At 43.6% G+C, this 24,231-nt stretch overlaps 1 long non-coding RNA gene across 1 annotated transcript; it reads left to right on the plus strand.

The window, feature by feature from the left end:
* Positions 1 to 1,125: 1,125 nt before the first annotated feature.
* On the plus strand, positions 1,126 to 8,033 carry LOC115466317. Its single transcript, XR_003941533.1, has 3 exons — positions 1,126 to 1,346; positions 3,398 to 3,524; positions 7,992 to 8,033. It is a non-coding gene; the product is annotated as an uncharacterized LOC115466317 (long non-coding RNA).
* The last annotated feature ends 16,198 nt before the right edge of the window (positions 8,034 to 24,231 follow it).

Raw genomic sequence — 24,231 nt, forward strand, 5'->3', positions numbered from 1 at the left:
GTCGGCTCCGCGCTGGTGCACTGCCCTTTCTGCCCCGGAACAGGTTACTTCCTGTTCCGGGACAGAGAGAGCAGTGAACCAGCGCAGAGCCGACACACCCCAGCAATGTGCAGTCGGGGCGGATTGGCCCTCCCGCCCGTCCCTCGCCGCAGGTATGCGCTCTGGGGGGGGGGAGGTATGCGCTCCGGGGGGGGGGGAGCGCTCCAGCGGGAGGAGGGTGTGCCGTGCTGCACCCGGGGGGGGGGGGGGTGTGCGCAGCGCGAACCGCCCCGGGTGTCAGCTCCCCTCGCTACGGCTCTGAAGGTCATCTCATTCATGTATATCAGGATACACCTAGCCTGTCAGGTTTTCAGGATATCCACAATGAATAAGCAGGAGATAAATCTGCATGCACTGAGAGATGCCAAGTTACCCAATTCCAGGATGGAGCTTTTGGGACAGTCCTAGATTTCTGATCACCCCATCCTGGTGCATTATGGGACTTGCAGCACTGATTTCAATGGGCAGGATCAGACACTACAAATCCCACACTGCTTTGGGATGTAAGTTCAAAACCAGGACAGACCAAAAAAGTCTCCAGCCTGGAACTGGGTAACTTGGCATCTCTGATGCCTCTTACCTCCACCATTCTATGCAAATCTATGTCATGTATATTCGTGGTGGGTAGCCTGAAAACCTGATTGGCTGGTTGTGTCCTGAGGGCTGGGGGTTGAGAACCCCTGATGTATATATAGAGTTGCTATTATTACAGGAGGCAGACTTTTTGGCTGGTCCTGGTTTTAAACTTGCATCCCAAAGCAGTGTAGTATTTGTAGTCCATAATTCTACCAATTGAAATCAGTGCTGCGGATCCCATAATGCCCCAGTATGAGGTTGGCAGATCCAGGACCAGCCAAAAAAAAAATCTGCCTCTGGAATGGTAACTTAACAGTTCTGTTATTATGGATAGCCCTGCAGAATATACATATTGATTGAAGGTGAATATTGAACCCAACCGCAGCTGGAATAAAGAGATCTCTGCTTGTTCCTTGTGTCTCACCCTATCTCGAAATTCCACCTTAAGGAGGTGGGATCCCCCAGGACGGAGCTTTGCGCATGCTCTGCTGCTTTTGTCTTTCTGTTGTGTTGGTTGGGTTGCAAAGACTCAAGATCAAAAGCAGAAACTTTCTCCCTTCCCAGTACTGGAAATCCCTAAATCCGCAGAGAGGTGAGAGGACAGAATTTATCTGAGATCCTTAAGGTATCAGCCCAGTCTCCTCCTGTCGGATTTATCTTTTCGAGAACAGGGAAATCTTAATCTCCATTGCTGCGTCCAGAGGGAAATGTCTGCCCGGGTTTCTGATTAGGTAAGAAATTCTTCTTTCTCCTCTTTTTTTATAGCTCATCAGTAGTAAAAAGACAACTTTTTCCTGTGGGGCTCAGTCTTCCAGCCTTCTCTCCTCACTGCACACTTCAAAAATCATTGCATGTCTGGGCAGCTTTGTTTTGGTTACCCTGTGATCAGCAGAGCAGGATCGAGGGAGGGGAGGCCATGCAGACTTTTTCACAGGTACACACCTATAACCATACTCTTGCTTTTCATACAAACATGTATGGTGCACCCTCACATGTAAATGATTTTCACAACCATACTAATGCACAAATACCATAATTTATTTATTTCTTTTATTTGAACATTGTAGTTCCTTTCTTCTATCAATCATATTTGTAACTAATTTTTAGAATTGTAAACCGCCTAGGTCTACCTATAGTTTGGGCTGTATATCAAATTTTTAAATAAACAAATACCATATTACACATAAAACATACACAACACTCTTTCTCCTTCTATTCCCCAGGTCTGACCCTAACACTGTCAATTTTTCTGCATCTAGGTATCATCCCTGTTACCCTCACCTGCTCAGCTGATGTGGCTGCTGTCTGCTTCTCTTGTCTAAGGTCCTAGTGTGTTTCAGGGACATAGCCAGCCCTCTGTTTTTGAGGGTGAATTGAGGGGAGGCACTGTATTTCTTCCATTTCTCCCCCCCCCCCCCCCCCCCCCATGCGATAAAAATATTACCTTTGCTGGTGGGGATGCCAAAGCCCTACAAGGCAAAGAAATTTGCTGCCTGAGCCGTTTCCCTCCTCTTCCTGCAAGTTGGCGGCAGCGGTGTGATTCCAGCCACTGATGCCGAAACTCCTCATGCCTGCTGAGTTCACGTAAGAGCTGCGCATATGCGAGACATCCAGGCGTCACGCTGCCGACTGTCTTTACGGCAGCAGCATGAGGAGGAGGCGAGCGGTTTTCAAAGGCTTGAGCCTAAAGTGGAGCTCCCCAATCCCACCCCCCTCCCTTGACTATGCCACCGGTGTTTTGACACAGTCTCCTCCTTTCAACTGCGAAATCAGCCAGCACCCAAGATTGCCTTCTGTACAGACCAGAGAATCCACAGAAAATACTGAATATTTAAGAGAACAGAGTTCTCTTCATGTTATAATGTAGTGGAGAGCTGGATACAGTCAGCCCTGGATTAACCATTAAGCAAAATAAGCACTAAGGGAAGGGGAGGGGGCACCACAGAGTTTTTTTTTCTCCCTCAGCTATCATGCCCCTAACTCATTCACTGCTGTCTGCCACACCATTGGATACAACATGATATTCAGTGTTTTTCTAATCATTATAAATATATACAATGTTTTGTTCTGTACAATAATGACATTTGTTAGTACTGATTAAGTCTTAATGTCTTGTCAGTTAAGCAACAGAAGGGCCAAGGGGCATCAGACAGGGCCGCCGAGAGGGGGGGACAGGGGGGACAAAATTCCCGGGGCCCGGGCCTCCAATGGGGGGCCCGGCACCACAGTCCCACCCGCCACCACCACCAGGCCCCTTCCACCCGAACCTCCGCCAGCAGAAGTGCTGTCTTCTGTTCTGACTCCGGCGTGCACGGCCTACACAAACGCGCTCCTCTCGGCTGATCTTCGCTGTACTCTGCAGGGCTTCTGTGCGTCTGACGTCTTGCACGTGCAGAACGTCAGACGCACAGAAGCCCTGCAGAGTATAGCGAAGATCAGCTGAGAGGAGCGCGTCTGTGTGGGCCGTGCACGCCGGAGTCAGAAGACAGCACTTCTGCTGGCGGGGGTTCGGATGGAAGGGGCCCGGCCCGGTGGCGGAGGCAGGTGGGACTGTGGCACCGGACTCCCCTCGGAGGGGGGGGGGGGCAGTGACAAACTGGGGGGGGGTGGCAGTGGGGGCGGGGCCCAGGGGGCGGCCTTGTCCCGGGCCCGGCCCAGTCTCTCGGCGGCCCTGGCATCAGATGGCTTAATGTGGCCCTGGATAGAGAAGTCACATAGCATAGTGTGTTACACAAAACTCATAATGAAACTGTAGCTGAGGATGCCCTGTTTGCTGTTGCAGGTCTCGATCACATTCAACGATGTCGCTGCTTATTTCCTGGAAACAGAATGGAACGTTTTGGAAGAATGGCAGAAAGAGATATATAAGAGAGTCATCCAGGAGATTCATGACATCCTCGTGTCTCGGGGTAAATATGCATTTGTTGTCATCTGACTCCCACAAGTATATTGTGGGTGAGAGCTGACGTTTTTTTATAAGGGTTGAAAAAATCCCTTATGCCAGATGTCTGTTTATGTATATTGTTATATGTAATATAATGCCATTTCTAGACAAGGTCAAAGCGATTTATACAGTCTAAAAATAAAAACAGGAAAGTAACGCCAAAGTAAGGTAGAAGAGGTCATGTAAGCATAGGAGCAGTCATCCAAACAGTCCAACATGTGGAAAAACTTCCTGCTGAGGTCACATGTCCCCTGCCTTTCGGGGGTCCTAGGGGGAGGGGCCTAAAACAAAGCAGAAAAAAAAATGAGTCTTCAACAAAGATTTAAACCAGGAGAAGGAAAGTTCAGATCTCAAAGGAGGGGAAAGATCGTTCCAGAATTTTGGTGCAATGAAGAAAAAGGCAGCACATCTTGTGTGTGCTCGTAATAGGCCCATTTAGGAGAGGGAAGAACTGACCTATAGAGATAACTAAAGACGTTAAATAGGGAGGAGAATAGGATGCCTGAAATTGATGATCTGCTTCCTGATGTCAACCCAAGTCTATCTGTTGTGGCTCTCCAGGACACAGTTAGCCCTTTACACACCTTTAAGGTGTCTAAGGTCATCACTATTTTGTTAACAAAATTGTAAGTTTGATGTTAAACTGTACCTGCTGTACATCGCCTTGGATGAATCTCTTCATAAAGATGGTTAATAAATCCCAATGAATAAATAGACAGTGACGAACACTGCTGCTGCAGGCCTGGCAAAAGATGCTGCTCTGTAATTTAATATCAGACTTTTAGAGGTGGTTGTGAAATGGTTAGGCAGCATTTACACACTTTAGACATGTAGATGGGCATGCATGTATAAGCAGAGCAACATATCTACAGCACATGCAGAGGTCTGAGTTGGACAGACTCGTAAAAAGCCCATCTTGAAAAAGTGTCCTTTACATTAATCTGTGCCTTACATGCACAAATGTACAAGACTGATGGTCGATAAAGTGCTTGGAATAATCTTGGATTCTGGTCCTACTTTTGAATCTATTACACAAAGACTCCAGTATTTTTTTCATATCACAAAAACGTTTTATTGTATTGCATTGCCCACTAACCTCACCAGCACTGCTACCTAATGTTAAAACCTCACACATTCATTCCTCCACTCACCTTGCACCACCTGTATTTGAATACAAAACAACTGGTTTTACATTTTATACTGCATACTTATGCTGTTTCTTATTTTATATATGTTTTACCATACTTATACATTATATCATGCACAAATGATCAGAACTCAGTCCTGCTAGCTAGATAGTCCTTTTCCTACAGACGCCACGCCTTCCGCTTGGACGCTGTAAAGGTGTTTCCACATAAACGCTGGATGACTGCACTTCATGGAAAATACTGTATGTCTATTGACCCTCCGTTGGCTGATTAAATACGCCACCTCCAATCATCTGTATGCATCATAATACAAGTGCTGTGTGCTCGATGACTAACTCAACAGTCCACCATATCTGTTTCATATTGTGCCGGTTCCCCTTTTGAATACCAGATTAATGCTCTAGTAGGGAAATATTTTTTTTCATGCAATGAATAGTTAAGCTCTGGAACTCTTTCCCGGAGGATGTGGTAATAGCAGCTAGTGTATCTATCTGGGTTTAAAAAAGGTTTGGACAAATTCCTGGAAGAAAAGTCCATAGTCTGCTATTGAGACAGACATGGGAAGCAACTGCTTGACCTGGGATTGGTAGTATGGAATGTTGCTACTCTTTGGAGTTCTACACGGAATCGTGTCACTCTTTAGGATTCCAGAATCTTGCTATTCTTTGGGGTTCTACATGGAATGTTGCCACAACTTGGGTTTCTGCCAGGTGCTTGTGACCTGACTTGGCCACTGTTTGGAAAACAGGATACTGGGCTAGATGGCCCATTAATCTGACCCTTTATATGGCTACTCTTATATTCTTATGTACATAAACTCCGAGCTATTAAAACGTCTTTGAGTTAATTTATAAACTTGACAAGCAATCTTAAATTGAATATGTGCTTCTAATCTTAACCAATGTAATTTGTTTCAAAAGAGGAAGTTTAGTGAGCACAGTCCAAAGAGTAGCAATCCCAAAGAGTAGCAAGATTCCACGCAGAATCCCAAAGAGTAGCAAGATTTCACGCAGAATCCCAAAGAGTAGCAAGATTCCACGCAGAATCCCAGAGTAGCAAGATTCCACGCAGAATCCCAAATAATAACAAGATTTCATGCAGAATCCCAAAGAATAGGATTCCACGCAGAATCCCAAAGAGTAACAAGATTCCATGCAGAATCCCAAAGAGTAGCAAGATTCCACGCAGAATCCCAAATAATAACAAGATTTCACGCAGAATCCCAAAGAGTAGCAAGATTCCACACAATCCCAAATAATAGCAAGATTCCAAGCAGAATCCCAAATAACAAGATTTCATGCAGAATCCCAAAGAATAGCAGGATTCCACGCAGAACCTCAGAGTAGCAAGATTCCACGCAGAATCCCAAAGAGTAGCAAGATTCCATGCAGAATCCCGAAGAGTAGCAAGATTCCTTGCATAATCCCAAAGAGTAGCAAGATTTCACGCAGAATCCCAAAGAGTAGCAAAATTCCAGGCAGAACCTCAGAGTAGCAAGATTCCAAGCAAAATCCCCAATAAAAAGATTTCACGCAGAATCCCAAAGAGTAGCAAGATTCCACGCAGAATCCCAAAGAGTAGCAAAATTCCAGGCAGAACCTCAGAGTAGCAAGATTCCAAGCAAAATCCCCAATAAAAAGATTTCACGCAGAATCCCAAAGAGTAGCAAGATTCCATGCGGAATCCCAAAGAGTAGCAAGATTCCATGCGGAATCCCAAAGAGTAGCAAGATTCCACGCAGAATCCCAAAGAGTAGCAAAATTCCAGGCAGAACCTCAGAGTAGCAAGATTCCAAGCAGAATCCCAAAGAGTAGCAAGATTCCACGTGGAATCCCAAAGAGTAGCAAGATTCCACGCGGAATCCCAAAGAGTAGCAAGGTTCCAGGTAGAATCTCAAAGAGTAGCAAGATTCCATATTACCGATTCCATGCCAAGCAGTGGCTTTCCCCATGTCTATCTCAATATCTCTTACCCTAAGTACCATGTTATAGAATTACCCCCAAGAGGAAAATCAGCAACTATAATTAAGCGCCCAGAGGGCACCTATTAGGAGCTTATTTTTACTTTCCAGTATAGAATACTAGAGTAACCAGGTATATATTCACAAATATGCTTAGGCGTGAGCAATTACAAAAGACATAGAGCCAGTGTCGGTGCATGTTCCTAGTTGCGAGAGATACACGCATTTGACTAGATTGTGTAAATGACGCTCAAATTTAGGTGCCGAAAAAATTGAGCCCTAAACACTCCTTTTATATATTAGCGCTTAGTGCCAGCTGAAACCTGGTGTAACTTCTTGCGTGAAGTGGAGGAGTGGCCTAGTGGTTAGGGTGGTGGACTTTGGTCCTGGGGAACTGAGTTCGATTCCCACTTCAGGCACAGACAGCTCCTTGTGACTCTGGGCAAGTCACTTAACCCTCCATTACCCCAGGTACAAATAAGTACCTGTATACAATATCTAAGCCGCATTGAGCCTGCCATGAGCGGGGTACAAATGTAACAAAAATAAAAATTAAATTAAATTAGGTACGGATGTACCTTATTCTATAACACTGTGTGCAAATTCTCAGAACGCCCATGCCCCTTCTATGGCCATGCCCCCCTTTCGGACCCATGTGAAAAAATTTACGCGCGCATCTTTATAGAATTCCGACAGGAAAACAGGCAGCTGAGGCATCAGCGCAGGAGGGACGTAGTGCAGGGAGACAATCTGGAGAAACCACGGAGCTCAATCACCGGAAGAAAAAGTGAGTCGGGATGCGGGGACAAGGCCACGGCCGTGACAGGTGCTTATGCACCGTTTATAGAATCGCGCTTACTCCCAGACCTGTGACTAACTTTATGTGCGAGCATTTACACCACCTGAAACCTGGTGTGGATCCTCGTTATTCTCTAACTGTGCGTGTAAATTGGAGGAATGACCCTCCCCTGGCCACACCCCCTTTTTGGAGCCACACGTAAATTATTTTACTTGCAAATCCAAGCCCCTAAATTTCAATTAAAGCCAATTATCCCTAATCGGCATTGACTCGTTATTGAGTTAAATTGTGTTCAGAAATTTACACACATAATCCATAGCGCCATATATAGAATTTGGGGGTTGGTGTCTGGGGGAAAAATGCTGAGTAAATAGGGTCCCGAGTTTGTACCTGACACGATGGATTTATTCAAGATCTCCAGGAGAGTCGGTGGAGGAAATTGGAATTTGGCTTCCTGATTTGCAACCTGCTCTAAGGGATGTACAAATACAGTATAAATGTCATTTTGCTATTTCTTAATGACAGGTTATTCAATCGTTAATCCTGATGTTATATTCAAGATTAAAAGGGAAGATGAGAAATATTTCTTTCAACACTATAAGTGGGAGAGAAAAGAAAACATGAATGACCCCGCCAAGAGTAAGTAAATGTTTTAAATTCAGAGGGTTTTTACATTTTGAGATCACAGAAGAGAAGCCGTTGACATCAAACCTCTGGAGAATTAAATTATTTTAGGAAACCATTAGTGGGTTCTCAGTGTATCCTTGTAAATATAAAACAGGTCTTCCGACTGTATAATCTGTGTTTTCACTGAGCATTAAATGGGTTGAAAGTGGTACTAAGAACAGTGACTCAAGTGTAAATTTTCTCTTGCACTCCTTTATTAAGGTTGGCTGACATTATTTGGATTCTGACACTGATACAGCAAGACAACTTGATCCTCTGTCTTGCCTGCAGTGTCTGTTTCCCTTATTTGATATTTAAGATATTTTGAGGCTCATTTTCAAAATAGAAAAACGTCTAAAAAGTGGAATAAAGCAGCATTTGGACATTTTTCTCACAACAACGTCCAAATCAGTATTTTTGAAACCGATTTTTTAGACGTTTTTCTATGCTGTTTGTCTTCAGTATGTCCAAATCTCAAAGGCTTGTGTTGGGGACGTGTTAAGGGCAGGATTTGGGAGTTTCTAAGACTTGGGACTTTTTCAGCCGTAATGGAACAAAATAAAAACATCCAGGACTAAAACTAAGATGTTTTGAGCTAGACCTGTTTTCAGAATGAATAAGCCAAAAAAAAAAAGTGCCTTAAATGACCAGATGACTATTGGAGGAATAAAGGAATGATAGCCCCTTACTCCTTCAGTGTTCACTGACCCCCCCCCTCTCACCCTGCAAAGATGTAAATGAAACAGTACATACCAGCCTCTATGACAGCTTCAGATGTTATAGCCAGTCCTATTAAAGCAGCAAGCAGGTCCCTGGAATAGTCTAGTGGTTGGTGCAGTGCACTGTGGAGAAGGGAGACAGGCCCGTAATCCATCCTAATTATTACACTTGTGGTGGAAAGTGTGAGCCCTTCCAAACCCACCAAAAACCTACTGTACCCACATATAGTGGAGGAGTGGAGTGGAGGAGTGGCCTAGTGGTTAGCGTGGTGGACTTTGGTCCTGGGGAACTGGGTTCAATTCCCACTGCAGGCACAGGCAGCTCCTTGTGACTCTGGGCAAGTCACTTAACCCTCCATTGCCCCAGGTACAAATAAGTACCTGTATATAATATGTAAGCCACATTGAACCTGCTTTGAGTGGGAAAGCGCGGGGTACAAATGTAACAAAAATAAAATGAAAATAAATATAGGTGACACCAATAGCCATAAGGGCTATTGTAGTGGTGTACAGTTGGGTACAGTAGGTTTTTGGTGGGTTTCAGAGGGCTCACCATACAGTATAAGGGGGTTATAGTGAGATGTGTACTTGGGAGTTTTAGGTGAAGTCCACTGCAGTGCCCCCTAGGGTACCCCCACTGCTCTCCTTGGATGTTTGTCCGCCTAGTCTACTAAGAATGTTGGCTCCTCCTCCTACATCCCAGTGACTTGACTTTGTGTAATTTTCATGTTGATGTGTTTTGTTTTTTTTTGAAAATGGACCACAAAGATAAACACATACAGCACAAAGACATCTAGCAAACAGACATTTTTGGGGAAAAAAAAAGATTTTTCTGGTTGGAAAATGGTCATTTTGACCACTCGATTTTTTGACATTTTCAGCAAAACTTCCAAAGTTGGACTTAGATGTCATATCGAAAATGACCCTCTTTATGGTCTTGCCCCAGTGTATATGCTTTCATTGTTATCTTTCCCATCTTATGCTCCTATAATAAAATTGAGAAATAGATTAGTCCTGCATTTGCCTTCTTTTAAATTTTGGAATGATCTTCCTGCATTTATTAGGCTTTCTGATAATTTTATGCGTTTTAGACAGTTTCTCAAAATATGGTTATTTGAGAAGTTTCTGTAATAATTTCTGGATTGTATTGATAGTTCAATTTATTAACTTGTGCTCTTATTAATTGTAATTCTCAAACTAAATGTCCCAGGACTTGCTGTAGGCAACAGTACAAAATACAAAGAGAGTAAGAACTCAGTAATGAAAAACTGCTTGAATTATTGCTTAATAGATGTTATTCACTAATGGAGGAAAAGACTTCAGAAACGTTGTGCCTATCAGCTCCCGGCGCACTTGTGTTTTAAAGCAGCTACTAAGCTGCTTCCTGATTAGTCGGAAACATTCTGTATTACTTTTCTTCTTTTCCATTTAGTTATGTTCAAATCAACATTTTTAAAATCATATATTTTTTTTCATAAATTTCTTGAAACGTTCAAGGAAGGCAACTCTTAGCTTTTTAAGAAAAGTTTACGGAAAAAAATGATATGATTTAAAAAATGTTGATTCTTTCTTTGAAATCTACTGTTTTTTAAAATTTAATTTGGAAGCAGAAAGAAGCCCATGCAAATCCCTAAGCGTTGGTGGTGATAGACGAATCCCGAAAGTGAAAGCACAGATTGGCGCCTGCCTGTCTCCTGCACTTAAATAAAAGTCTTCCGAGTAAAACAAGCAAACAACTTGACCTTACCACAAAACTGTCCTTTGCATGTACCAAACACATCCCCCCTTGCTTTTGCTTTAACAGCACACACATAATTTGAATACAATTTCCTTTGAGCATTGGCGAGCTCAGGGTTGCTGAGAGACTGAACCGGGGCAGGGCCCCCCCCACAATCGTCGTCCACTGCTGCCCTACCTCCCCAGTTCGCTGCCGCAATTCAAATACCTTGGCGAGGATCCCAAGGCCCTTCCAGCAGAAGACGTCTTCCTCCAGCACTGACTCTTCACTCTGCTGATTGCCTGCTCCTGCGGCTGCTTTTTCTCTCAGGGCATGCTTGGTTTCAAAACCAAGCATGCACATCTCAGAGGAAAAGCAGCTGCTCAGCAAGCAATGGGCAGAAGAGCAGCGCTGGAGGAAGACCTGCAGTGTCTGCTCCTCCGGGTCCTCCCCAGCCTCCAAGGGGGGCCTGGACACTGGAGTTTTCTCTCTCTTGCTCCTGTCGGGACGCGATCACTCGGGTCCTGTCAGGAGCAGGACAGAGAGAGAGACCCCGGCATTGGGCCCTCCTTGGAGGTGCGGGCCCGGGGAATTTTGCCCGACCCCGTCGGTGGCCCTGGGCAAGCTAGTTTTCTGCGCTGTTACAGCGGTATGGGTTCTGAGCATTGGCCTGTGAATTTTGTAGCTCTTCAGATAATTAAGCTGGTCTCTGCCCAAACTCTTTTCCTCTCTTATATGCACAAAAGTTATCCATATAAGTGTCACTAATTTTAAAACAAAGGCCTTTGAATATTGAGTACATTGTAACCATCTTTTCCCCTAATAGGCTTCTCTAATATCAAGCCAGAAATTGTAATCCGATTTAAGCAAGAGGAATTTGGGGTTGAGCCCGAGGGATCTGAAGAAAGTGGAAGCCTTACCATCAGAGGCACTTACGAAGAACTGCATGAAGCAGGTGACGTAGCTTGGTTTAACGCTAGTCATAGGCTGTTACAAATATTTCTGGACCAGGCACAGCAAGAATGAGAAGTTTATGATCAAGGACCAAATATCTAATCTTTGCTGTCCAGAAGGTGTTCCATAACGTTCCGCATTTTCTGTTGCCCTGTTTAATATCTGCTTGATGCCTTTCTGCATACATTTATTTCCACATGTATGCACATTGTATCTTATTGTCTGCACCATTTATAAGCTAATTTTTATAAAGTGGTGTATGTTTTACGCCCATGTTATGAACATAAGAACAGAAGCATCACCACAGACAGACCGAAATACGAGATTAAAGAACATGCACACATGTAGGCCCTGGTACTTAAATCAGTTTCATGGCTGGAATACATGTTATGTATACTTATATGTATACTTGCAAAAATAAAAAGTATAGGGGGGAACAATATTTATAATATAGGTCTTCAAAATATAACCTAGAAACCATAATAATATTCAAACAGCTTTATTAAAGTAACAAAAACAAATATACTAAAAAATTAAAAACAACAAATAAAAGTAAACATAAAAAAATTGTGAGTAGGGTAGTGTTCAGAATCAAGGATTGGAAAATATTGGGCTATGAACTCTTGTCTTTATCAAGTGTTGGATTAATATAATTGAAGTTGTTGGGTTTCCTATGAGTTTGGACACATCACAGAATACTTTGGACTGGTCTTCAACATAAAAGACTGCCACCCTACTCGGAAAGCTGTTAGTTTTGATATTTCAGCACAGATAAATGGATATAATTTTCCATGTGAATTGTTGCCTGAATTGTGATCACAATGCTTTTCTGGGTTAGGATTGTGGTGCGATGATTGATTTAGTGATTATCAGTCTTTGGTGGATCACATACACTTGATTCTGAGCACTACCCTATATATATATATATATATATAATATATATATAAGTATTTTTTAGTATATTTGTTTTTGTTACTTTAAATATTGTTATGGTCTTTTGATGTTCCTAGCTTACTTATATGCATTCAAATTAAATAATTTTATAATCTATCCAGTCGATATTCAGCATGTGGTGATCAGTATTAGCCCCAGATATTCAATGCCGGGCCATGTCCGGCCAATAGCATTGAAAATCTGGAGCTAATTCTTTAGGTGCTGCCAGTGCTTATGCAGGCCCTGGCTGAACCAGAACCCGCATAATTGTATCTGCCCAGGTCCAGAGCCCCCTGCTCCACCTTCTGATCCTCTCCCCAGTCTCCCAAATGCAACACCCTCCCCTTCCTATCCTCCTCCCACTTCGCTGAAGAAAGATGAGGGCAGCCAGCCCTCATTGTATTATTCACAAGGATCCTCATCATTGCTGGAAAAAAGATGCCTTGTTAAGCATTTCATTGTTTTAGCTGCGGTCACACGTCACAGTGCTATTAGCCTTTTACATTCAAACCAGAAGATAGATAAAAGCAGACACTATAAGCTGCATTACTTTGATCCTCGCAACATATCATTACCCACCCCCCTCCCTTTTTTTAGTCCAAATTTAGACTAGGGTTGATATTCTGAGTCATTCCTACATGGTTAAATTGCTCTGTCTGTGCCGAGTTCAAATATCCAACGACATTTATTGGAAAGCGCTGCTGAATATCTGCTCTGACCACCGTTTATCGTTTATTAAACACTTGCTATACCGCTCATATGGTTTACAATAAAATTAAAATCACGGAACTAGAAAAGTACACCAATGTTCAATAGGACTGCAACAATCATTCATAGGTATAAGGAGGTAGAGAGACCAAACTAGAGGGGACAGTAGCACATGCAACCTGGTAGTGGGGAGAGGTCATGAATTTTCACTAAAAGCCAACTTCAAGAAGTGGGTTTTGAGAGCTGCCTTAAACGTGAGAAAGGCAAGCTGGAGGTGGAGCATGGGTGGAAGAGAATTTTACAGGGACGGGGCAGTGCAGTAAAAAGCAGACTGTCTTACAGACTCTAACCTAGCGGTGGCTGGTGATCTCAACAAGTTTGCATCCTCTAGGTCCTTGAGGTCTGCATCCTCTAATCTGCTCGATGATCCCTCTTTCAAGGTTTTTCTAGATAAATACAGGAACTCGATCTTCCACATTGCTGTACCTAAACCGTGGAACTCTTTGCCTGACCAGCTCTGAGCCATACGCAAAAAAGCTCTAAAATCTGTTCTTTTCCGGTAAGCCTATGAGCTCCCCCTTAAAGAGTAAACTTCAAAACTTTTGTATAATGGTAAGATATACTTGATTTCGATCCATGTCCGAAATGTCTGAACGCTGCCTTCAACACTGTTTATTGTTCCCTTCTCAGGACTGCAGGTGTGCGGGTTATACATTTTTAAATAAATAAGTGTATGCGTTGGTCATTCAAGGATATTGTACGCAATCAGAGCGGTTTACAAAGATGATGACAAAATCAAAAAATGAAAGGAACTCCAAAATCTTGGGGATAGGAAAGTAGACTGGATGGACCATGCAGGTCTTTTTCTGCTGTCATCTACTATGTTACTTACTACTACTTATCATTTCTATAACGCTACTAGACGTATCAGGTGAAAAGGTAAGTCTTAAGGGCTGTACAAAACAAAGAATAAGAGGATTCAGCTCTAAGAGAGCGAGACAGAAAATTCCAAAGCACACTCTGGATATTGCCAGAGTGGTCCAGAAGTTACTTGGGTACCACCGATATCCGAGCATTGGTATTGAATAACCATCTAGGTAGGCAGAACCGCACAAGTAGCAGTCATAACCACTGTTCCCTCTAAGCTCAGCGGGTGTTCTCCAACTGCATTGTTACCAGTAGGGGGTGGTCCTTCAATATTGTGTTTTCAGGAACTAGGGACAGATTCCCTGGAAGCCTGCAGATCTCACCTTTCCTTCACTATTGAAAATGTGATAGTGAAACAGCACCCCCCCACTGGCAGGACTGTAGATAGAACTTAGCTTAGACGGAGCAGTGGTCCTAACTTATCCAGATAATCGTCCAGATACTGTCATTGAATATTAGCCACAACCAGATAACTTTTAGCGGCTGAAACATTCCTGGATAATTAGTCTGGTACCAAAAGTAGGCTTAACACTGACCACCATGGGCTGAATATCAGGGGGAGTAATCCTATGTGTTGGCGAGGCTGTGGGCGAACAGGTTCCCATCTTCATGACTGATGTTATTTTTTTCCACGTGTGAGCTGCATTAGCGCCAACACTGAGTGGAAATCAGCAATGGTAGTGGGATTCAGTCTTGTGCCTGCTCGGACTGTGGCTGGACTCATCACTACCTTCTGATGTGGAGAGACTTAGGAGCCCTTTTATTAAAGGGCGGAAGGGCTACTGCGTGGGTAGCATGAGGGAAATCAGCACTACTGCCGGATGTGCCCAGGCTTCCGGTGGTAGCTCTGATTTTGCCACGTGCCATTTCCTGTGACAGAAAATATTTTTCTATTTTCTAGCGCAGGGCTGCGCTGTAGGTGCGTGCTGACTGATTACTGCAATGCATGAGCACTTACCACCTCCTGAATAGTAGGCATTAAGGGCTTAGGCAGTAAATGGCTGTAGAGTGTTTTCCCTATGTATATGTATTGTCTTTGTGAAATGGGGGATCAACATGGATTATAATCCTGTCCAAGTCGTACCTAAACCACATCCTCTGGATTTCCATATGTAAATAGTGATTTTCGGAAATAGTGTTTTCATGTGTGTATGATATACTTAAGCGAATGCTGATATTTCCCCATAGAAATCCTCAAGGAGGTTTGATTAACAGTGTAATGGTATCAGTTTATTACTGAAATATGTAGCATGTTTGCTGGATTATATATACACCAATATATTTGTGTATCTTTTGAAGATATATGTTTGTGCAGCTTTTGGAGAATAGTTTCATTTCAAGCCTCTCTCTCTCCATTCCTTTTTAACTACACACACTTAACAAACACAAAAGAGCTTCCTCTGCCCTCCCACCTAACAAAAGATGGACTAAGGTGGACACCTGAATAAAACAAAGACTTCAGAGGGTGGACCATAAACAGGACATTTGCTTGTCAAAGGTATACCTGCCCCTCCCATCAGCTTCCAGACATGTGCAGAAAGGAAGGACTTGTAATGTGTATCTGCCCCAGAGACTGAACAGGACATCAAAAGACATTTGCCAGCAAAATCCAGACTAAGTCTCGTGATGTCATAAGACATGAGACCAACTCAGGGGTCGTGTGCAGACATGAGACTACATTAACCATAATGCCTTGCAAAATATCCAAGACATGCACACACCATGCTTCTCTGCTAACATTATAAAAGGCCTGGAAACAGCCCAGCTCGCTCTCTTGAAACCTGCCTCCTCTTGAAACCTGCCTCCTCTCTTGGAACCTGCTTCTCTTGGGACCTGCCTCCTCTGGAAACCTGCCTCTCTTGGACCTGCTACTTTGTTCTATTTTTACGCACAGATTACCTGTAAAGATTCCTTTTAAAACCTACCTCTCGTGTGCAATTGTATATTAAATCAACCTTTTTGAAGCTAAAAATACGGTCTCTTTGTGTTCTGAGTATACTTAATTTATTTAATTTATTGCAATTATCACCTTTGGTGATTGGTGGAGAAATCAATATAAATACAGCACCTGCTCTTAAATTATAAGCAGTGGCGAGTTGCTCTCGAGCCATTTTCCCCAAAATAAATCATTTCTTCCAACATATTAATTGCTGGAGAAGTGGGTAGAATTTCTTGTAACAACAGGAGAATGCTTGACCCATTTTCTGGCCTGAAGCAAGTAGGCAGAGTTTGTCACCCTATCAATTACATTGTTTTGAGTGTACCAACATGGCGGCTGCTGCTGCTGCTGCATTGGGGAGAATTAAAATCTCCTTGGGTGGACAGGCTTCAGCCTTGCGATGTCATGCCGTCTCCTGTCCATCAGACCTCCTTGGAAATCATGAATAAAGCTTCTGAAATAACCCTTATTGTATCCTATGATGATGTTGATGTGATACTTGGGATTTTCTTGTTCCTCCATGATAAAGAGTTCAAAAACAGTTTCCAGAGCACCAGGATTCCTATTATCTCACTTTAGCCAAATGTTTTATTTCAGTCAATATCCAAGAGCATTTAAAAACTGAAGAGATTTTCCTGTTTTTTCTAACAGGCAGAAGAGGGTACAGTCCTGACCCCACAGTGGATACCCTGAAAGTTAAACAGCTTCACGTTTGGGACCAGCTAGAGGGAGGAGACAAGGATACCAATATCAAGAGGGGTGAGCAAGAAAATCATTTAAAATAAAACAGTGATTGTACTTCAAATTTTACTGATTCAGGGTGAATCTTATTACTTGATTATACATTTGTAGGGGTAAAAATTTAGCTGGCGATGGTCAGTGTTTCTGTGGCTGCTGCTGGCGTTATGCCCAAGACTTTAAGGTTGCATTGAAAACAGTTATTTCAGGTTGCCTATGGAACTATGAATTGAGATAGCTTAAGATACTGTTTAATTTGATCGACTAATGGTTATTTATGAGATGAAAATTTATGAAGCACAGAATTGAACTGCATTGCATGATAATTTAATTAATTCAACCAATAATTTAATAATTTAATTGTAGAAGATATGAGCTGTTTGGTGATGTTGTTTCTGCATTTGCTTTTTGTCTTATTTGATTTTAGTTGTTTTAATGTTGTGTTTTATTGATTACTTATGTATTTTGTTATCAGCCTAGAATTTTAAGGTAGAGTGGAAAATAAATGCTAATAAATAAATAAGGGGTCCTTTTACTAAGGTGCATGAAATATGGGTTGTGCTAGTGTAGGTGCGTGTTTTGGGCGCACACAGATCCATTTTTCAGCGTGCCTGTAAAAAAAAGGCCTTTTTAAAATTTTTGCCAAAAATGGCGCAAATCCATTTTGGGTCTGAGACCTTACCACCAACCATTGACTTAGCGGTAAGGTCTCACACGGTTACCCTGTGGTAATTGTCTGTGCATGTAGAATGACGATTATTGCCCGGTTTCCGCAGCGTGCAGGATGCGTGTAAAAAATGAAATTACCAACTAATGCACATAGGATGCACGTACACGTCTATGCAGCTTAGTAAAAGGGCCCCTAAATATTCAGTGCCAGGCCATATCTGGGTATCGGCATTGAGTGTCTGGCTATGTGTGGCCGGCTGTCAGTTATCCAATAAAGGGCATAAGTTAAATTGGACAGAAATAGGGCTCTGCTTTATGTAGTCCTGTTTGGCTAACTGAAGCGGTTAAATGCCAACTCTGCCCCCAGTCTGCCCCCCAAAATTGCCTGCTTTGCCCTTTAATATCAGCAGATCACCTTGCACACATGATTTAACTGGGCAGGAGCCTCTCCTGACCGGTTAAATCACTTTGAATACCCACCACTTAATATGTAATACTAAGTCATTAGAATGCAGTTGCGTTAAGCTGAAGAAATCTCAAGTCTCCTGGAGGGCATTTCAGAGTTTTTGGTTAGTGACTATAATTAGAGTGAAAGAAATCACTGCAGGTGAAATCACTCTCCAGCCGACACAGTGCACCGCGAGCCACATGGTAGTCGGGCGGTAACTCCATTGTGGCACGCGTTGGGCGCACATAGACGCTTATGCGACTTAGTATTTCCCCTCTAAGGTATATTTTGTAGGCCTCCCAGAGGAGAATACATAGTAACATAGTAGATGACGGCAGAAAAAGACCTGCATGGTCCATCCAGTCTGCCCAAGAAGATAAATTTATATAGTATTGTATTGGGACATTCGATTGTGTTGTAAAAATTCTTTTGTAAATGCAGGGTTTGAAATCATCCTCTAGTAAAAGAGAATTATTAAATCTCCATTGTGGAGAATGTACTTTTTCTAGATTAAGATAGGAGCATGGTTCAATAATATAATTGGTAGAATCTGAGCATTTAAAATATGAGTGGACAAAGTACATGAGATAAGAAAAAAATCAGTTCTTGAGTATGAATCATGTGGGGAGGAGTAGAATGTGTAATCACCATCAGTGGGATGCAGTACTACTACTACTACTTATCATTTCTATAGTGCTACAAGGCATACCATAAATGAAAAAAGACAGTCCCTGCTCAAAGAGCTCACAATCTAAATAGGACAGGCACACAGACAGAACAACTAAGAGGTAATGGAATTCAAGAGGTGGGTGATAAAAGGGTACAGGGCAAGTGAATAGTGGTTAGGAGTCAAAAACAGCGTTAAAGAGGTGGGCTTTTAGCCTGGATTTGAAAATGGCCAAAGACTGGGCTAGACTTACAGGCTCGGGAAGTCTATTCCAGGCGTGAGGTGCAGCGAGATAAAAGGACCGGAGTCTGGAATTAGCAGTAGAAGAGAAAGGGACAGATAAGAGAGATTTAACTACAGAACGGAGTAGCCGAGGGGGGACGTAGGGAGAGTGAAGAGTGGAGAGGTATGGGGAGCAGTAGAGTGAATGCACTTATAGATCAGTAAGAGAAGTTTGAATTGAATGCGGAGACGGATAGGGAGCCAGTGAAGTGACTTGAGGAGAGGGCTAATGTGAGCATAGCGACTCTGGCAGAAAATGAATCGCACAGCAGAGTTTTGGACTGATTGAAGAGGAGAGAGATGGCTATGTGGGAGGCCAGTAATCATCAGGGGTCTGACAGGGATAATAATTCAATCATATTGGTCAATTCTTTCCTCGCCTTAGATTTGTAGAATTTAGTTTTAGAACTTCTATCAAGAGTATGATCATTTGGTAAATTAAAGTCTAGCTATCATGAAGAACAAGCAACAATTGTGATATAGGTGTAAGTGAATTCAGGGTCTTCACAATTGGGGGCATATATGTTAAGTATAGTTAGTTTCAGTGAGAAAGACCTATTGACGTCTGATTGAGAGGAAGTAATTTGAAAGGGTATGATATTATAAATGAGAATAGAAACACCAAAATGCATGGCAGAAAATCATTTCTATTTTCTACTGCGTGGCGCTAACTGGGCGGTAATTGGCAGTGTATGCATGCTCACGATTACCGCCCTGTTAACGTTTGAGACCTTACTGGTAAGTCAATGGGTGGCGGTAAGGTCTCAGGCCCAAAATGGACGGGCGCTAATTTTTACTTTGCCGCACATCCGTTTTCGGCAAAAAAGGCCTTTTTTGCAGGCATGCTGACAAATGGACTTGCGTGCGTCCAATACATGCGTCTATACCAGCGCAGGCCATTTTTCAGCGCACCTTAGCAGTGGCGTACCAAGGTGGGGGCGGTCCGCCCCGGGTGTCAGTGGGTGGGGGGGTGCTCCGTCGGCACTGCAGGCAGCCCGCGTCTCCTGCCTCCAGCCTGCTGTGCCTTAAAGAAAAATCTGAAAAGCAGCATGGCAGGCATGCTTCGTGTCTGCCCTGCCTGCTTGTAAAAGAAAGCGCCGGCAAACCTCCTCATCGACGTCACAACGTCGTGTTGGGTTTTCCCTCACTGGGTCCCGCCCTCGCGGAGGCGGGACCCAGTGAGGGAAGACCCGACGCAACGTCGCAACGTCGACGAGGAGATTTGCCGCTTTCTTTTACAAGCAGGTAGCGTAGGCGCGGGTTTTGGGCACGCGGCTTAATAAAAGGGCCCCTATGTTTCTTTTCATTGATTTATTGCTGGTGTGGGTTTGCTTGGATTCGCACACATTTGTTTCTCAGTACTGGCACTTATAGGCTTGCACGGGCTTCCATCCATTTCTAAAACAAATCAAAACTGGCAGATTTTAAACTGAAAAGGTAATTGTCCAGCCCATGCAATAAAAACATGTTAGATCTAGAAGAGCTATTAGCCTTGTCATAAGTGCAATTCTTTTCACTGCTTCAGGATCACTATTTGGTTCCACCATGTCTATTGCTAACACGGTAAGACTGCAAAGTAGTGTGTAAGAGTTACAAACTGACAGGAAGTATGTTAGATTACAAATCCATGCAGAAGGTCAGCTGATTGGCCATATTTATCCACTTCTACCGTAGCTGAGATAACACTTAATCATCTCTCTGACCTCATGTACAACTTTCTTTAAATTAGTCACCTTATTTTCTAACTCCTCTTACTCTCTTACCTATCTATAAAGTGTTCCATCTTTGCTTATACCCTAAGATGCCTATTAAAATGTTTTATTACGTATTGTGTTGACATTGTAAGTAGCATACTATGCCATATGTATTGTTATTTGAATATTTTTACTGCTGTAATTGTCTATTGCTTATGTTTGGATCTATTCTTACTGTACACCGCTTTGAGGGCCCTTTTACCAAGCTGCGGCAAAAGGGGGGGGGGCCTGCGCTGGCGTCGGCACGTGTTTTTCACGCGCGCCGAGGCTTTCTTTACCGCAGCAGGTAAAAGGGAAGTCTCTCTTTCCTGCAGGAAATGGCTGTGTGGCAAGTAAAACACTTGCCGCGTAGCCATTTCGGGGGAGGGGGGAACCCTTACTGTCACCCATTGAGGTGGCGGTAAGGGCTCTCGTGCTAACTTGGCGGTAACTGGGCAGCGTGCAGCACTACCTGATTACTGCTGGTACACCAGATATGACGGTGAGCTAGGAGTGGGAAGTACTGCCAGGCTGCTGCGATAGCCTGGCGATACTTCCTGTTTAGTGAGCGGTAAGCCCCTGCTTAGTAAAAGGGGCCCTCAGTAAATTGTTTCCTGACAAATTACTACTACTACTATTTATCATTTCTATAGCGCTACTAGACGTAAGCAGCGCTGTACACTTGAATATAAAGAGACAGTCCCTGCTCAACAGAGCTTACAATCTAATTAGGACAGACAAACAGGACAAACAACAGATAAGGGAATATTAAAGTGAGGATGATAAAATAAGGGTTCTGAATAGGTGAATAAGGGTTAGGAGTTAAAAGCAGCATCAAAAAAGTAGGCTTTTAGCTTAGATTTGAAGACGGCCAGAGATGGAGCGTGATGTACTGACTCAGGAAGTCTATTCCAGGGATGACCAAAGTTCACGGGGGCGTGTTGGAAGCGTAGCGAAGGCGGGACTGGGGCGTGCCTAACACATGGGCATCCTCGACCAATAATGGAAAAAAGAAGGGCACTTGGCCGACTTTACTTGGTCCATTTTTTGTTACGACCAAGCCTCAAAAAGGTGCCTGAAGTGACCAGATGACCACTGGAGGGAATCGGGGATGACCTCCCGTTACTCCTCCCAGTGGTTACCAACCCCCTCCCACCCTAAAAAAAACTTTTAAAATATTTTTTGCCAGCCTCACCAGCCTCAAATGTCATACCCAGCTCCATGACAGCAATATGCAGGTCCCTGGAGCAGTTTTAGTGGGTGCAGTGCACTTCAGGCAAGCAGGCCCATCCCCCCCCCCCCACACCTGTTACACTTGTGGTGGTAAATGTGAGCCCTTCAAAACCCACCAGAAACCCACTGTACCCACATGTAGGTGCCCCCCTTCACCCCTTAGGGCTTTGGTAGTGGTGTACAGTTGTGGGGAGTGGGGTTTGGGGGGCTCAGCACCCAAGTTAAGTGAGCTATACACCTAGGAGCAATTTCTGAAGTCCACCGCAGTGCCCCCTAGGGTGCCTGGTTGGTGTCCTGGAATGTCAGGGGGACCAGTCCACTACAAATGCTGGCTCCTCCCACGACCAAATGGCTTGGATTTGGTCATTTCTGAGATGGGCGTCCTCGGTTTCCATTATCGCCGAAAATTGGGGATGACCATCTCTAAGGACGACCATCTTTAAGGTCGACCTAAATTTCGCGATTTGGGCATCCCCGACCGTATTATCGAAACAATAGATGGACGTCCATCTTGTTTCGATAATATGGGTTTCCCCGCCCCTTCGCCAGGACATCCTGCGAGGACGTCCTTAGGAAAACCTGGGCACCCCTTTCGATTATGCCCCTGTATGTTATTAGTTTTAATTTTTGCACATGCCTGTTTCCTGGCCCATTAAAAATGGTCTTTTCCCCAGCCATGTTAAAAAGTGGCCCAGCACCACATTACCATAGGCCACTTTTTAACCACGGCTTTGTAAAAGGACCCCTGAATTGGCCTTTTCTTGCTTGACAAAGGTGGTCTTTTAAAAACTCTGAACACCAGCATTTAGACATTCATACTGCATGGATGTTCAGATCCCAATTTTATAAAACCCAGGATATGGATGACTGAAAGTGCTGTATGTCCCTATGGCAAGGGGCTTGGTCTAGGCGTGTTTTGGGCGTGTCAAGGGTGGTACCAAAATATGTCTGCCACAACCTCGCGTCACAACGTGATGACGTTGAGGGCGGAACAATGGCACTGGCCTCTTAACTCATTCTGTCATCAATCCAACACCGTGACGCATCCCTCCTTAGGTGTACCGCCCCCCCCCCCATGATGCTTCATTCCTCCTCCCAAGTTCCCTGTGAGAAGCCGGGGGCAGGGCGGAACAGCAGGCAAACGGTGGCGCTGGGTTCGCTGCAGAGGGAGCTCAGGTATGACTCAGACGGAAGGATGGCCGGGACCAGGGGGGGAGTACGTTCAGATTCACCGAGAGTGGGGAGGACAGGGGTCCGAGGGCTGCAGGATACATGAGTCTGTTCCACCTACACTTTACACTCTCTGACTCCAATAGAAAAAAAATTTCTCAGACAACAAATGTATTCACTGGAATAGGAAGGGAGCGAAAAAGGGAGGGAAGGAGGGAGGAGGGGGGGGGGGGACCTGCAACTGTGACACAGACCGGGGGGCGGGGCGGGGGGGGTGGAAATACCCTGCTACTGGGAGGGAGGGAGGGGAATACTGTGGCCCATACTCTCATTCTCACACACACACTCGCACCCACTCTCACTCTCTCTCTGTCACACACACACACACTCACACATTCACTCCTCTCGCACACACTCTCTCAAACATACACACTCCAAGGAAAACCTTGCTAGCGCCCGTTTCATTGTGGTCAGAAAAGGGCCTTTTTTTACTGGAAAGTAAATAAATCTAAAACATAAGGTCCATTATTTTTTAGGCCAATTTGTTTTCTTCCCTTTGGATTTGTTTTCTTTCCATTAAGATATGTGAATTATACACTTTTCACTCTGAGATATAGTTCTATTTATTTGCCACAAAAACACCTGGTTGTCATGTTCTGTTTATATCATTTATATGCATTTTTATATAATACTAGTAAAAAAAGGCCCGTTTCTGGAGCCAATGAAACGGGCGCTAGCAAGGCTTTCCTTTGGCCCCCCCCCACCCGTCGTCGATGTTGGTGAATTGCTCCGCCTCCGCCCTCAACGTCATAACGTTTGACGCGAGGGCGGTGAATTGCTCCGCCTCCGCCCTCAACGTCATATCGTTTGACGCGAGGGCAGGGCCCAGAGACTGTGATTTTCGAGGCTTCAGAGCTTCGAACATATGAACCTTGGCTTCAGTGACGTCAGAAGCCAATAGAACGTTGAGGGTGAGTTTTATATATATAGATATTGCTCTTATACATATTTTTTTACCATAACACTTTACATTTTTAACAATATAATACACATATTTCTATGTTTATATATGGTTTTCTGGTTCTAAAGGTTATGTTTTATTCATATTTATATTATGATTATTGGCTGAAATTATTTTCATTTAACATGTTTATCCATATTTATATTGTATTTATATTATATTGTATTGTATTTTTAAGTTATTATTTTTTATGTTCTATGTATGTATGTTCACTTTTTTTTTTTTATTTACTTGTACTTTG

Source organism: Microcaecilia unicolor, chromosome 3 (assembly GCF_901765095.1).
Source record: "Microcaecilia unicolor chromosome 3, aMicUni1.1, whole genome shotgun sequence".
Classification (NCBI taxonomy): Eukaryota; Metazoa; Chordata; class Amphibia; order Gymnophiona; family Siphonopidae; genus Microcaecilia; species Microcaecilia unicolor.